Genomic DNA, 13,544 nt, shown 5'->3' with positions numbered 1-13,544 from the left:
ATAATATTTATAGTGATTGTGAAACTTTTATTTTTTCTATTTTTAAATATTAACCATTATACAATCATGGCTGAAAGTTAGTTTTAATAATTAGGTTTTATGTACAAAGATAATTATTATGAACTTTTAAAAAACCCAAATAGGGCCAGGCATAGTGGCTCATGGCTGTGATCCCAGCACTTTGGAAGGCTAAGGCGGGTGGATCACTTGAGGTATGGAGTTCAAGACCAGCCTAGCCAACATGGTGAAACCCCATCTCTATTAAAAATACAAAAAAAATGTCTGGGCGTGGCGCCTCATGCTTGTAATCCCAGCAATTTGGGAGGCTGAGGCGGGCGGATCACCTGAGGTCGGGAGTTCAAGACCAGCCTGACCAACATGGTGAAACCCCATCTCTACTAAAAATATAAAAATTAGCCGGGCATGGTGGTAGGCGCCTGTAACCCCAGCTACTTGGGAGGCTGAGGCAAGAGAATTGCTTGAACCCGGGAGGTGGAGGTTGCAGTGAGCCAAGATTGCGCCACTGCACTCCAGCCTGGGCAACAAGAGTTACACTCTATCTCAAAAACAAAAAACAAAAAACAAAAAAAACAAAAAATACAAAACAATTAGCCAGGAGTGGTGGTGCACGCCTGTAGTCCCAGCTACTCGGGAGGCTGAGGCAGGAGAATTGCTTGAGGCTGGGAGGCACAGGTTGCAGTGAGCCAACATCACACTACTGCACTCTAGACTGAGCAACAGAACAAGACTTGGTCTCAAAAAAAAAAAACAAACAAAAAAACCTAAATAGGCTGGGCATGATGGCTCATGCCTGTATTTCAAGTGCTTTTGGTGGCTGAGGTGGGAGGACCGCCTGAGGCCAGGAGTTCAAAACTAGCCTGGGCAACATAGCAAGACTCCATTTCTACAAGAAATAAAAATTAGTCAGACATGGTGGTACTCTCCTGTATTCCTAGCTACTCGGGAGGCTGGGATGGAAGGATCCCTTCAGCCAGGAGTTAGAGGCTGCAGTAAGCTATGATCATTCTACTGCCCTCCAGCCTGGGTGATGGAGTGAGACTCTGCTCTCTTTAAAAAAAATAAAAAAGCTAAGTGCAGTGGAAAGTTAATAAAGGCCATTAAAAGAGTACGTTATTAGCCAGATAACTTTAGAAAGACCATTATGTCCTTTTGAATCAACAAATGTGTATACGAAGATAAATGATATTAATCAGAATGAGATGTATTTAGCTCATTTAAAGTTATTGCATAGTATATACACATTTATATTTTAACTGACAGAATTTCACTGAATATAGAACTTAAGAATATTTTCACCCTACACTATATCTATTCACTATCTAGACATTGATAATAATACAAATGGCATGGCATGTTCATATGACTGATGATGTTAACCTGGTTGAATATGATGGTAACCTATGCTGTTACATAATCGCTCATCTAGCACAAGGTCAGGGACAGCCCAAATGACATTAAAATTATCACTTGACTCCAGCTTTCCAAAAGTCAAGGCTGAAGTTACATAGATTTTAGAAAACTACCTAGGTCAAAGCTATGCCATGGTTTATCCTTAAAACACTTATTAAATATATATTATCTTTTCTGTGCCTTCTAGTAAGATTCCTGTATAGAGTAGGCACACCTATCTGCTGACATTTATCCTGTGTATCTTGCTCACTCCCTAATTTCAGTGTTTGAGGCCCCCGAACATGCCCTGGCCCTTGCCAATCCCTTCTTTTGGGGCCAGATTCGTGTCTGTGTCCTGGCTTTCACTTACAGTCCTAGATGGAATATAACCAGCTGGTGTGCCACACAGTTCCACCTCCTGCACTCTCACTGCTGAGCCCTGCTCGGAGAATGGACCTCTGGAAACATTTGTTTGCCCGAAACATGCCTAAGTTTTCCCTGCCTTCTGGCCATAGCCTTAGACAGCCCAGTTTTCCTTATTAAGGAAGCCTCTGGGGCCCTGATCATCTCCACAGCAGCTTCTTTTAGACGCCTCCTACCCAAATCTGCCCTCATTACCATGTGCTCATTCCCGTCAGCGGCACTGGTACTACTCAAACTTACTGGATCATTTGGCTAATGAAGCATTTTTTTTTCTCACTTTTTCCTAGAGAACAAGAACAAAATGTCCTTGCCCTGTATCTAAGGTTTTTTCTACTGAGAGGGAGACTTGTTATTCAGTTCAAAGGTTTATGGGCATAAAATAAGGATGTCCCAAATAAGGGACCTTACTTTTATCATATCAGTCTGATAAGCTTACACATACTTTAGATTACATTCTCTGAAGTTGTGCCTTTATGCTGCTAAGCATTTGTAGTGGCTAACACCTGTAATCCCGGTGCTTTGGGAGGCTGAGGCGGGAGGATCCCTTGAAGCCAGGAGTTCAATACCAGCCTGGGCAGCAAAGCGAGACCCTGTCTGTATAAACAATTTTTTTTTTATTTTTTTGAGACTGAGTCTTACTCTTGTCGCCCAGGCTGGAGTGCAGTGGTGCAATCTCGGTTCACTGCAACCTCTGCCTCCCGGGTTCAAGCGATTCTTGTGCCTCAGCCTCCCAAGGAGCTGGGACTACAGGTGTGCACCACCACAGCTGGCTAATTTCTGTGTTTTAAGTAGATGGGGTTTCACCATGTTGGCCAGGCTGGTCTCAACCTCCCAACCTCAGATGATCTGCCCACCTCCTCAGCCTCCCAAAGTGCTGGGATTACAGGTGTAAGCCACCCCGCCACACCTGTTAAAAAAAAAAATATATATATATATATATATATATATATACATATGTGTGTGTGTGTGTATTTTGTTTATTGTTTATAAAAAAATTTTTTTTTTAAATCAGCCAGCAGCAATACAGGGAGACCCCATCCCTCCAAAAAAGAAAATAGCCAGGTCTCGTGGTGTGCGCCTGTAGTCCCAGTTACTGAGGTTGAGGTGGGAGGATCACTTGAGCCCAGGAGATAGAGGCTGCAGTGTGTTGTGATGGTACCACTGCACTCCAGCCTGGGCAACAGAGTGAGATCCTATCTCAAAAAAAAAAAAAAAAATCCAGGTGTTGTGGTATTTGCCTATAGTCCCAGCTACTCAGGAAGCTAAGGTAGGATTGCTCAAGCCCTGGGGTTCAAGGCTGCAGTGAGCTCTGACTGCACCACTGCACTCCAGTCTGGCGAACAGTGAGACCTCATCTTTGAAAAAAAGGGCTTCTGGCCAGGCGTAGTGGCTCACACCTGTAATCCCAGCACTTTGGGAGGCCAAGGCGGGTGGATCACCTGAAGTTGGGAGTTCAGGACCAGCCTGACCAACATGGAGAAACCCTGTCTCTACAAAAAATACAACATAGCCAGGCGTGGTGGTGCATGCCTGTAATCCCAGCTACTTGGGAGGCTGAGGCAGAAGAATAGCTTGAACCTGGGAGGTGGAGGTTGCAGTGGGCCGAGATTGCACCACTGCACTCCAGCCTGGGCAGCAAGTGCAAAGGGCTTCTGTTTTTGTATGTACATATGGAAATTCTGTTGTGTGTGTTTCAAGGAGTGGACTTGAAAGCAGCTTACTTCATGCAAGTTGAGGCTTTACCTTTTTTTTTTTTTTAAAGGAAGATTTAACAAGTTTCACTTAGTACATTACTTCTAAATGGAAATCACAAGGAAAGATTTAAACGAAAGCCTCAGAATTCCATACAAATGACATGACAAAACTCCTAAAGTATTAGTATTACATCTTAAAATTGTCCCATATCTTAAAAAAAAAGTAAAAGTATACACTCAAGTGTACACTCACATGCCTTAGAGGATATTAAACCAAAAAGCTAAAATTAACAAACATGCCGAATGTTTTCATTTTGAATCGTATACACAGCCTCTATATTTGAGTTTTACAGAAAAGCATGTTTCTCAACGTGTCTCCAAAATTTTCAGTGTATTTGTGGTATAAGAGCAACATTTAATATAAGTGAAACTGCATCAACCTAAATATGCCTACTGCTTAGGTACACTCCTACAACATAACTAACTTGAGGAAAGCTGAAAATTGTTTCAATAGTTATGGTCAATACTGAACTTATTGTTATGTCATAGATGAATGTTTCAGTGTTCAGTGTTCAAAACTACTGAGCTCAAAGTTTTAAAATAATCTTCCACTTTTACAGTAAGCATGTAGTGTCACAAGCCTGTAATGCAAAACTGGTAAACTTTTGCTTGTTTTCTTTAAAAGGAGAGGCTGGGCGCAGTGGCTCACGCCTGTAATCCCACCACTTTGGGAGGCCGAGGCGGGCGGATCACGAGGTCAAGAGATCGAGATCATCCTGGCCAACATGGTGAAACCCCGTCTCTACTAAAAATACAAAAATTGGCTGGGCATGGTGGCGTGTGCCTGTATTCCCAGCTACTCGGGAAGCTGAGGCAGGAGAATCGCTTAAACCTGGGAGGCAGAGGCTGCAGTGAGCCAAGATCGTGCCACTGCATTCCAGCCTGGCGACACAGAGAGGCTCCATCTCAAAAAAAAAAAAAAAAAAGAGAAAGAAAGAAGACAAAGAGAAGCTGACTAAGAGTGATCAGAATAAATTATATTTCCCATTTATCCATCATACTGGATATACTAGATGTCCCTCCCATTCTATTCAACTCCCATAAATGCACATCTTTTATATCTGGAGTAGCTCTTTAGTGCTCCTTCTCTATCTGAGCAAGGTTTGACTGACAGTCACTGGGGTTTTCCTCCAGAACGTGGTCATATCCACTCATATTGCTCTGACCACCATAACCACCACTCACACTGCTCTGACCACCATAACCGCCTCTATAACCACCACTCACATTGCTCTGATCACCATAACCACCTCCATCACCACCACTCAGCTGCTCTGACCACCATGACCACCTCCATCACCACGAATCGCACTGCTCTGACCACAATAACCACCACTCATACTGCTCTGATCACCATAACCACCACTCAGCTGCTCTGACCACCATAACCACCTTCATAACCACCACTCACACTGCTCTGACCACCATAACCACCTTCATAACCACCACTCACACTGCTCTGACCACCATAACCACCACTCACACTGCTCTGACCACCATAACCACCTTCATAACCACCACTCACACTGCTCTGACCACCATAACCACCACTCACACTGCTCTGACCACCATAACCACCTTCATAACCACCACTCACACTGCTCTGACCACCATAACCACCACTCACACTGCTCTGACCACCATAACCACCTTCATAACCACCACTCACACTGCTCTGACCACCATAACCACCACTCACACTGCTCTGACCACCATAACCACCTTCATAACCACCACTCACACTGCTCTGACCACCATAACCACCACTCACACTGCTCTGACCACCATAACCACCTTCATAACCACCACTCACACTGCTCTGACCACCATAACCACCACTCACACTGCTCTGACCACCATAACCACCTTCATAACCACCACTCACACTGCTCTGACCACCATAACCACCACTCACACTGCTCTGACCACCATAACCACCTTCATAACCACCACTCACACTGCTCTGACCACCATAACCACCACTCACACTGCTCTGACCACCATAACCACCCGCATAACCACCACTTAGCTGTATAACTAGACTGGTTGGATAAGCCCTTCCCTCCCATCATTTAGCTACCGTAAGCACCACCACTTGCCCCCGCTGTAGAATTCAAAAAAAGTTCTACAGGCTGGGTGGGGTGGCTCACACCTGTAATCCCAGCACTTTGGGAGGCCGAGGCGGGTGGATCACAAGGTCAGGAGATCAAGACCATCCTGGCTAACACGGTGAAACCCTGTCTCTACTAAAAATACAAAAAAGTAGCCAGGCGTGGTGGCAGGCACCTGTAGTCCCAGCTACTCGGGAGGCTGAGGCAGGAGAATGGCGTGAACCCAGGAGGCGGAGCTTGCAGTGAGCCAAGATCGCGCCACTGCACTCCAGCCTGGGTGACAGAGCAAGACTCCATCTCAAAAAAAAAAAAAAAAAGGTTCTACATAGCTGTGACCATAAACCCCCCTACTCCTTCCTGCAGCATTTAAAAAGATCTCCACATATCTGTGCTGCCTATTAGCTTTGTCTTTTGCCATAGCTGCGACAGCATTCTCGTGAGCAGCAAACTCAACATCTGCCCTACCAGTAAACTCTGTCATTGAGTCCAATTTCAATATGTACTCTCACGGGGTTAAGAGGTGAACAGAAATTATATCATTCTCAGTGGCTCTGTAAGGTAACCCCCTAGTGTGTACACAGTGCCCTGTGGTGCTCTGGAAACTGGACCCACCATCTCCACATCCATGATCAGACATTCCTGAAAAACAGTAAATGCAGTCTTTTCCAAATCTATCAGACCTACAGCCACATCTATCATTACAGCCATGATAGCGATCACAGCCTCTATACCCTCCACCATAGGGACCCTGCCTCATCCTTTCAAACCCAGCTCCTCTGCCAATGCTATTATATCCTCGGCCAGCCCCTGGCCTATCATTGGGACACGGTCACTGCACAGCCATGAGTTTGTGAGGGGGATCATAGTAGGTCTGAACTTCAGCTTGGCTATTCTAGACGATTTCAATGTACCTGTGCCCTGTTCTTTGCCTGTGTTTCTTCAAGGCCTTCTCAGCTATCTCCTGCAAAGCAAACTGCAAAAAGGCTTCCCCTGAAAGTCCACTCGCAGTGTTAATCCATTTGGCACAATTTCCAACCCTGAAAAGAAATGAACAATCTCTTCCTTGCTACAGCCAAACGGAAGTCCCCTAAGCCAGACGAAGCCATCACTGGCAGTATCAGGGCTATTCAGACCTGTGTGCTTCAATACCCAATCCATTTCAACACTGTTAGACTTGAATACTTCAGCGTATCTGTGTCCCATAGTTTCTCTGTCTTCAAAGCCAATTTCGCTTCATCTGCAGATTCAAGTTCAACAAATGCCTCACCACTTGGTCTGCCTTCTCTGATGTAGATGAAACAAATATCTGATGTGCCATTTTGTATTTTGCAATCAGGGAAGTGCATCACTTCATCGGCTGAGCAGGACCAGGGTAGGCCCCTGACCTTTACCACGAACCCCTCCCTGCCTTCCATGCTCAGCATCGTGGCGACTGTTCAGCTCTTGGTGGCAAGTTTGACTGAGTGCAATTTTGGTGTAGTGGGCAATTTTCCTCCTTCTGCCTTCAAATGGGCTATAGTGAGATGACAACCAGAACTACTTATGCTCACATAAGCAAGTGATCACATGAGCACACCAGCTTTACCTCTTATCTGTGCTACCATCTAACTTTTCTGTGCCTCTGCTGTCCCATCTGTCACACGAGACTAATGCAGGCCCTCACTTCCCTAGATGTTGGGTTATGAGGACCAAAGAAACATCATTCCCCATCTCTTTCTCTGCCTATACCTTTTCCTCTATTCTTTTTCCCCTCCAGAAACCCAATGACCTTGGACTTCCCTGAGTCCCGCACTGGTTGACACATTACATACTGATTCTTCCCTCTTAGGGAAGATGAGCCTAGCTTCCATCGGGAACAGACCAGCACATTCCATCAGTCCCTTCTCCTGACTGTACCTTCCCTACTTCACTCCCAGGCTCAGCAGCACAGCCTCTAGATGTTTTGTTCTTGTTTCATCACCAGGTGGTGCTCTTTCCCACAGTACTATAAAGCAATTCCTATTTTTCACTTTGCTGAAAAGGTGTGCCAAATGACTGCAATTCTGTGTGCCCAGATTATGATAAGCCTACCCTGGTGTCCTGCCTAATTAATCACATCACAGCCCACTGGCATTTTCATCAGGAGCCTTTGCTTGAGTGGATGGGAGTAGGCTACAGATTCTTCTCTGTTGTCTGGCTGGAGTAGAGCAGTTACTGTCTAAAGGTTTTCTGTCTTGGTAGACTGCCTCCTTTCCTGGACCTTTAGTTATACATAAGAGGCTTTTGCTGGGGGCTGTTTTTGGTCTATGCTTGTTGACGTTTACAGATTGCTGGCTTCTGGGATATATGAAGCAAAAACGAAACACAGGGAGTCACTCCTGTGTCAGTCTTTGGATCCTGAAATCCACAGCCAGTTTGCCTTTTAGTCTTCTTCTGCTTGTTTTACATATAATACTCAGGATTTTCAGCCATACTTGGTGAGAGGAACATGGCAAAGTATGTCTACTTCATTTTCCCAGGAGTGGAAATCTCCCAGAACTGTGCTTAGAAAAGGCTTGTTGTGTAGGAGACAGTTTTGATGGGAAGCAAAGATGGGTGGCAGAGGACCAACTAGGGGGCGACTATTAGTCAACAAGAAAAGCTGAAGACCTGGATTGGCCAGTAGCACTGGCAGAAAACTATTTAGAGGTTAACAAAGACAGGGAAGAGCAACAAAAACAAGCCTAACAGGCAATGTGGTCCACAGTAGAACCATTGCTTAAGGCAGAATTCCTCTGGCAGAAATATGGATTTGCAGTTTTCAACAGGCGCGTAGTTTTTGAATGGACTGTCTCCTGTTCTAGTGGGTCTTTAATTTGTGGGGAACAAAAAACTGTCCTTTTAGAAACTGAAGAGATTTGACTGAGTGTTCGACCAAACAAGATCTTACTGTTGCATCCATAAGGTTAAACATAATTAGCAAGCATCAGAGGCAAACACAATAGCATTTTGAAAAGTTCTGAAAATAGGCCAGGCATGGTGGCTCACGCCTGTAATCTTAACACTTTGGGAGGTGAGCCCAGGAGTTTGAGACCAGCCTGGGCAACATAGTGAGACGCCTGTTTCCACAAAATATGCAAAAATGAGCTGGGCGTGGTAGGTCACACCTGTAGTCCCAGCTACTTGGGGGGCTGAGGTGGGAGTGTTGCTTGAGCCCAGGAGGTGAAGGCTGCAGTGAACCGAGATCACACCACCGGACTGCAGTCTGGGTAACAGAGTTAGACCCTGTCTCAAGAAAAAAAAAAAAAAAAGTTCTGAAAATAAAATGCTTCAAGACCCTTATATTTTTATTGTAGCTAGCTTTTTGTCTTATAAAAGTTTGGTTTTCTGGAAATGAATAATGACTTCTAAATTTTTGCTTTATTAAATTATAAAACAAGGGCTATGTACATCATAATGTAAAAACAACAACAATAAAGCAAAGTGTCACAGAAAAACCTACTTTTGCTGGCACCTCTCCATTTTATTTCACCTGTTTATCATATAAATGACCTTCCTAACTAAGTTAGAATGTGTTTTACTATGGGTAACAGGAATCCTGATGAACAGGGTTTTAAATATAAGGACATATCTGTTTTACCTAATAAAAAGCCCAAGAACTGGCAGTCCCTTGGTGAGATTGGAAGATTAACAGGGTCATCGAGGATCCAGGGACTTTCCATTCTTGACTCTGAATTCCCAGCAGCCTGCTTTCATTTTCCAACTTGTTGCCTCATCATCATAAGATGGTTTCTATAGGTGCAAGCATCACAGCCTCTCACAGCCTAGTAAGAGACAAGGAAGGGAGGGAGGGGGAAAACATTTCATCTTGTGTGCCTCTCTCTTCTCAGGAAGGAAAATTTTTCTCAGAAACCCCGAGAGATTTCCTCTGATCCCAGTCAGAACTGCTCAACTGTCCAACTCTGCCTGCAAGAAGACTGAGCACCACCACTATTTGGTAAAGACCATGATAGCCATGCTTACCTTAGACCACGGGTTCTCATCAAGGGTATGATGGGAGGGCGCAGTATTGAAAATATAGAAAGGGACACTTTCAGTTGTCACATAAACAGAGAGGTGCTATTGGTATCTAGTGGGTTGGTCTAGGGATGCTAAATGTCCACAAAATACTTTTCACACACACACAAATTGTCTTGTCCAAAAACAACAGCACACTTGTTGAGAAACACTGGCTTACAACGGCCGTAATTCATCTCCTGGCCTGAAGACACTATGACTCAAACACAATTTAGAAGTTCCTAGATTGTGCAAGAGGAGGAACATGGCTCCCAGTAGTGTGTACTGGGATGTTGGAAGGAGTACAGCAACGCCTAGTCATTCTGGCATGCTAAATCCTTTTCAGAAAGCTGCTGTTATTTGTACCGAATGGGCAACCAGGAAAGAATTACAGGGATCAGGACAGGGAAATTCCATGCAAAGTGTGCCTTTATTTTTCCCAGTAAAGGGATTTTTTTCCAGTAGCTGGACAAGCCTGTTTCCAAGAATAATTGACTCTGAGTTACCCATACTTCTGTTACCTCTGTTGACTAACGGATGCTTCTCATTCCCACCAAGGAGTTCAGAATGTTTAAAACCTAATTCTATATTTATTTTTTTACTATTATTATTTTAGAATTAGAGACAGAGTATAAAATTATTTATAAAATAATTTATAGTCATAATAATATTTTTAATGGACACATAATAACTGTACATATTCTGGAGTATACTGTGATGTTTCCATACATGTATACAATGTGTAGTGATGAAATCAGGGTAATTGGCACATCTATCACTTCAAATACCTATTATTTCTTTGTTTGAAAATATTCAAAATCTGCTCTTCTATTTGAAAATATACAATAAATTGCTGGTTATTATAGTTACCCTATAGTGCTGTAGAACACTAGCACTTATTCCTCCCATCTAGCTGTACTCTTGTATCTGTTAATAACCTCTGGCTGTCCCCTCCCTACCCCCACCCTTTCCAGCCTCTAGTAACCACTATTCTACTTTCTACTTCTATGAGATCAACTTTTTTAGCTTTCACATATCAGTGAGAACATGCAGTATTTCTCTTTCTGTGTTTGGCTTATTTCACTTAATATAATGTCTTCCTGTGGCTAAATAGTATTCTTACATATATACATGGATATGTACATGTATATATATACACACCACATTTTCTTTTTGTTTTTCTCTCCTTTTCTCTTTCTTTCTGGGATAGGGTCTCTCCCCTCTGTCACCCAGGCTGGAATGCAGAGGTGCATTCATAGCTCACTACAGCCTTGAACTCCTGGGCTCATGAAATCTTTTCACCTCTGCATCCCAAGTAGCTGGGACTACAGGCACACACCACCATGCCTGGCTAATTTTTACTTTTTTTTAAGAGATGGGGTCTTACTTTGTTGCCCAGGCTGGTCTCAAACCCTCCTTGAGCAATTCTCCCACTTCAGCCTCCTAAAGTGCTGGGATTACAGAAATGAGCCACCATGCCTGGCCATATATACCACATTTTCCTTATCCATTCATCTGTTGATGGACACTTAGACTGAGTCTTTATCTTGACTATTGTGAATGGTGCTGCAACATACACGAGAACGCAGATATCTCATCAACATATGAATTTCTGAAATAGTATTTTAATAATAGCCTAGTAAAAATTATAAAAACCTACTTAATTTTTAAAAAAAAAACTTAGAATGTCAGAAGTCTTTGTCGTCTGCAGAGAAAATGAAGACTAAACATTATTAGCTTTAATTATAATTTAAAAGATCTAAATGTTCACTAAATCTGAAAGATTAGATACATTGGGTTGATATGCTGCATTGCTGCTCACAGTAAAATCACATAAGTCAGTGTAAAATCCGCTAGATTAGAAAAAGAAGACTAGGAAGTTTGGTTTGCCTTCCCTATCTGTAAAACCACAAATCTCTATGCTTGACACAAACTAAGGTAAATAAATAATGTTTCTTAGGCTAATTGCTAATGGTGAATAGGAGATAACCTGGCATAGAAGAGTAGAAAGAGCATTCCAGACAGAAAGAATGGACCCAGCAGAGGTACTAACTGGTGAAACAGCATGACATGGTCATAGTCATACCAGATGTGAGTTCTTGAGAGCACTGTGGATTAACATTAATGTTTTTAACCAACAACTCTGATCTCTCCAGGATCCCTGGATTTCTGGGTGCCAATACCAAAAGCTAGACTTACTGCAAATTTTTTTTTTCCTCTGTACTTCTGCAATAGATGGAATGTTTGCATCCACCCAAAATTCATGTTGAAATCTTAATCCCTAATGTGGAGGTAGGTGGTGAGGCCCTTGGAAGGTGATTAGGTCATGAAGGTAGGGCCTTCAGGAATGAGATCAGTGCCTTTATAAAAGGGATCTCATAGAGCTCTCTTTTCCTGTTTTCACCACATAAGAGATAAGAGAAGTCAGCTGGCGCGCTGGCCCATGCCTGCAATCCCAGCACTTTGGGAGGCCGAGGCGGGTGGATCACGAGGTCAGGAGCTCAAGACCGGCCTGGCCAACATGGTGAAACTCTGTCTCTACTGTCTCTACCCATGTCTCTAGCCGAGCATGGTGGCGCGTGCCTGTAATCCCAGCTACTCAGGAGGCTGAGGTGGGAAAATCGTTTGACCCAAGGAGGCAGAGGTTGTAGTGAGCCCAGATCCAGAGAGGTGGCTTGCGCCTGTGGTCCAAGCTACTGGAGAGGCTGAGACAGGAGGATCACCTGAGCAAAGGAGGTGGAGTCTGCAGTGAGCCAAGATCGTGCTACCTCACTTCAGCCTGGGCAACAGAGCAAGACCCTTTCTCAAAAAAAAAGAAAAAAAAAAAGTTATAGGCTAAGTATTAGGCTTATGGCAAAGAAGTGGCCAATTCACTTAATCTCAATCTAACTCAGTATTATGTTTTGTTTTGTTTTTTGAGACAGAGTCTTGTTCTGTCCCCCAGGTTGGAGTGCAGTCACGCGATCTCAGCTCACTGAAACCTCCATTTCCTGGGTTCTAGAGATTCTCCTGCCTCGGCCTCCCAAGTAGTTGGGATTACAGGCGTGTGCCACCACACCCGGCTAATTTTTGTATTTTTAGTAGAGATGGGGTTTCACTATGTTGGCCAGGCTGGTCTCAAACTCCTGACCTCAAGTGATCCACCCACCTTGGCCTCCCAAAGTGCTGGGATTACAGGCGTGAGACACGATGCCCAGCCTTGTTTTTTTTTTTTTCCTTTTTTGGGGTGGTGGCGGGGGGACAGAGTCTCACTCCCTCTCCCAGGCTGGAGTGCAGTGGCACGATCTCGGCTCACTGCAACCTCTACCTCCCGGGTTCAAGTGAATCTCCTGTCTCAGTCTCCTGAGTAGCTGGGATTACAGGCGCCCACCACCACGTCCGGCTAATTTTGTGTGTGTGTGTGTGTGTGTGTGTGTGTGTGTGTGTGTGTCTACATATATATATGTAGCCTGTAGAATGATACTTTGACGGCATTTCCCAGCAATCTTTCATCTAAAGGTTTTAAAGTCCATTGACAGTCCTCGTCTGAGTCAATTATTTCATTAAGGTTTGCATCATGGTTATTTTCTAATTCTATATTTTATTCTATACTTATTAGCTGGCATCCTATACTAGAGTTTTTCTTCATCAACTGGGGATAAACCACATTTTTTATTTTTAAAAAATGTAAACATATGTATATATATTTAGTAGAGACAGAGTTTCACCATGTTGGCCAGGCTGGTCATGAACTCTTGACCTCAAATGATCCACCGACCTCAGCCTCCTAGAGTGTTGGGATTACAGACGTGAGCCACTGTACCCAGCCTGTATGTACTTTTTAATACACTAA

The 13,544-nt window shown here is 43.7% G+C and overlaps 1 protein-coding gene and 1 pseudogene across 3 annotated transcripts in view; both read right to left on the bottom strand.

Annotated features, from left to right (window-relative positions):
* SOD2 (superoxide dismutase 2) overlaps window positions 1-13,544 on the bottom strand; it is a 43,677-nt gene that overhangs the window by 22,846 nt on the left and 7,287 nt on the right. The window lies entirely within an intron of this gene.
* On the bottom strand, window positions 4,662-7,122 carry LOC112622140 (annotated as a pseudogene).

Source organism: Theropithecus gelada, chromosome 4 (assembly GCF_003255815.1).
Source record: "Theropithecus gelada isolate Dixy chromosome 4, Tgel_1.0, whole genome shotgun sequence".
In the NCBI taxonomy this organism is placed as follows: Eukaryota; Metazoa; Chordata; class Mammalia; order Primates; family Cercopithecidae; genus Theropithecus; species Theropithecus gelada.
Note: the sequence above shows the minus strand (reverse complement) of the source record. Positions and strands in the feature narration are given on the sequence as shown.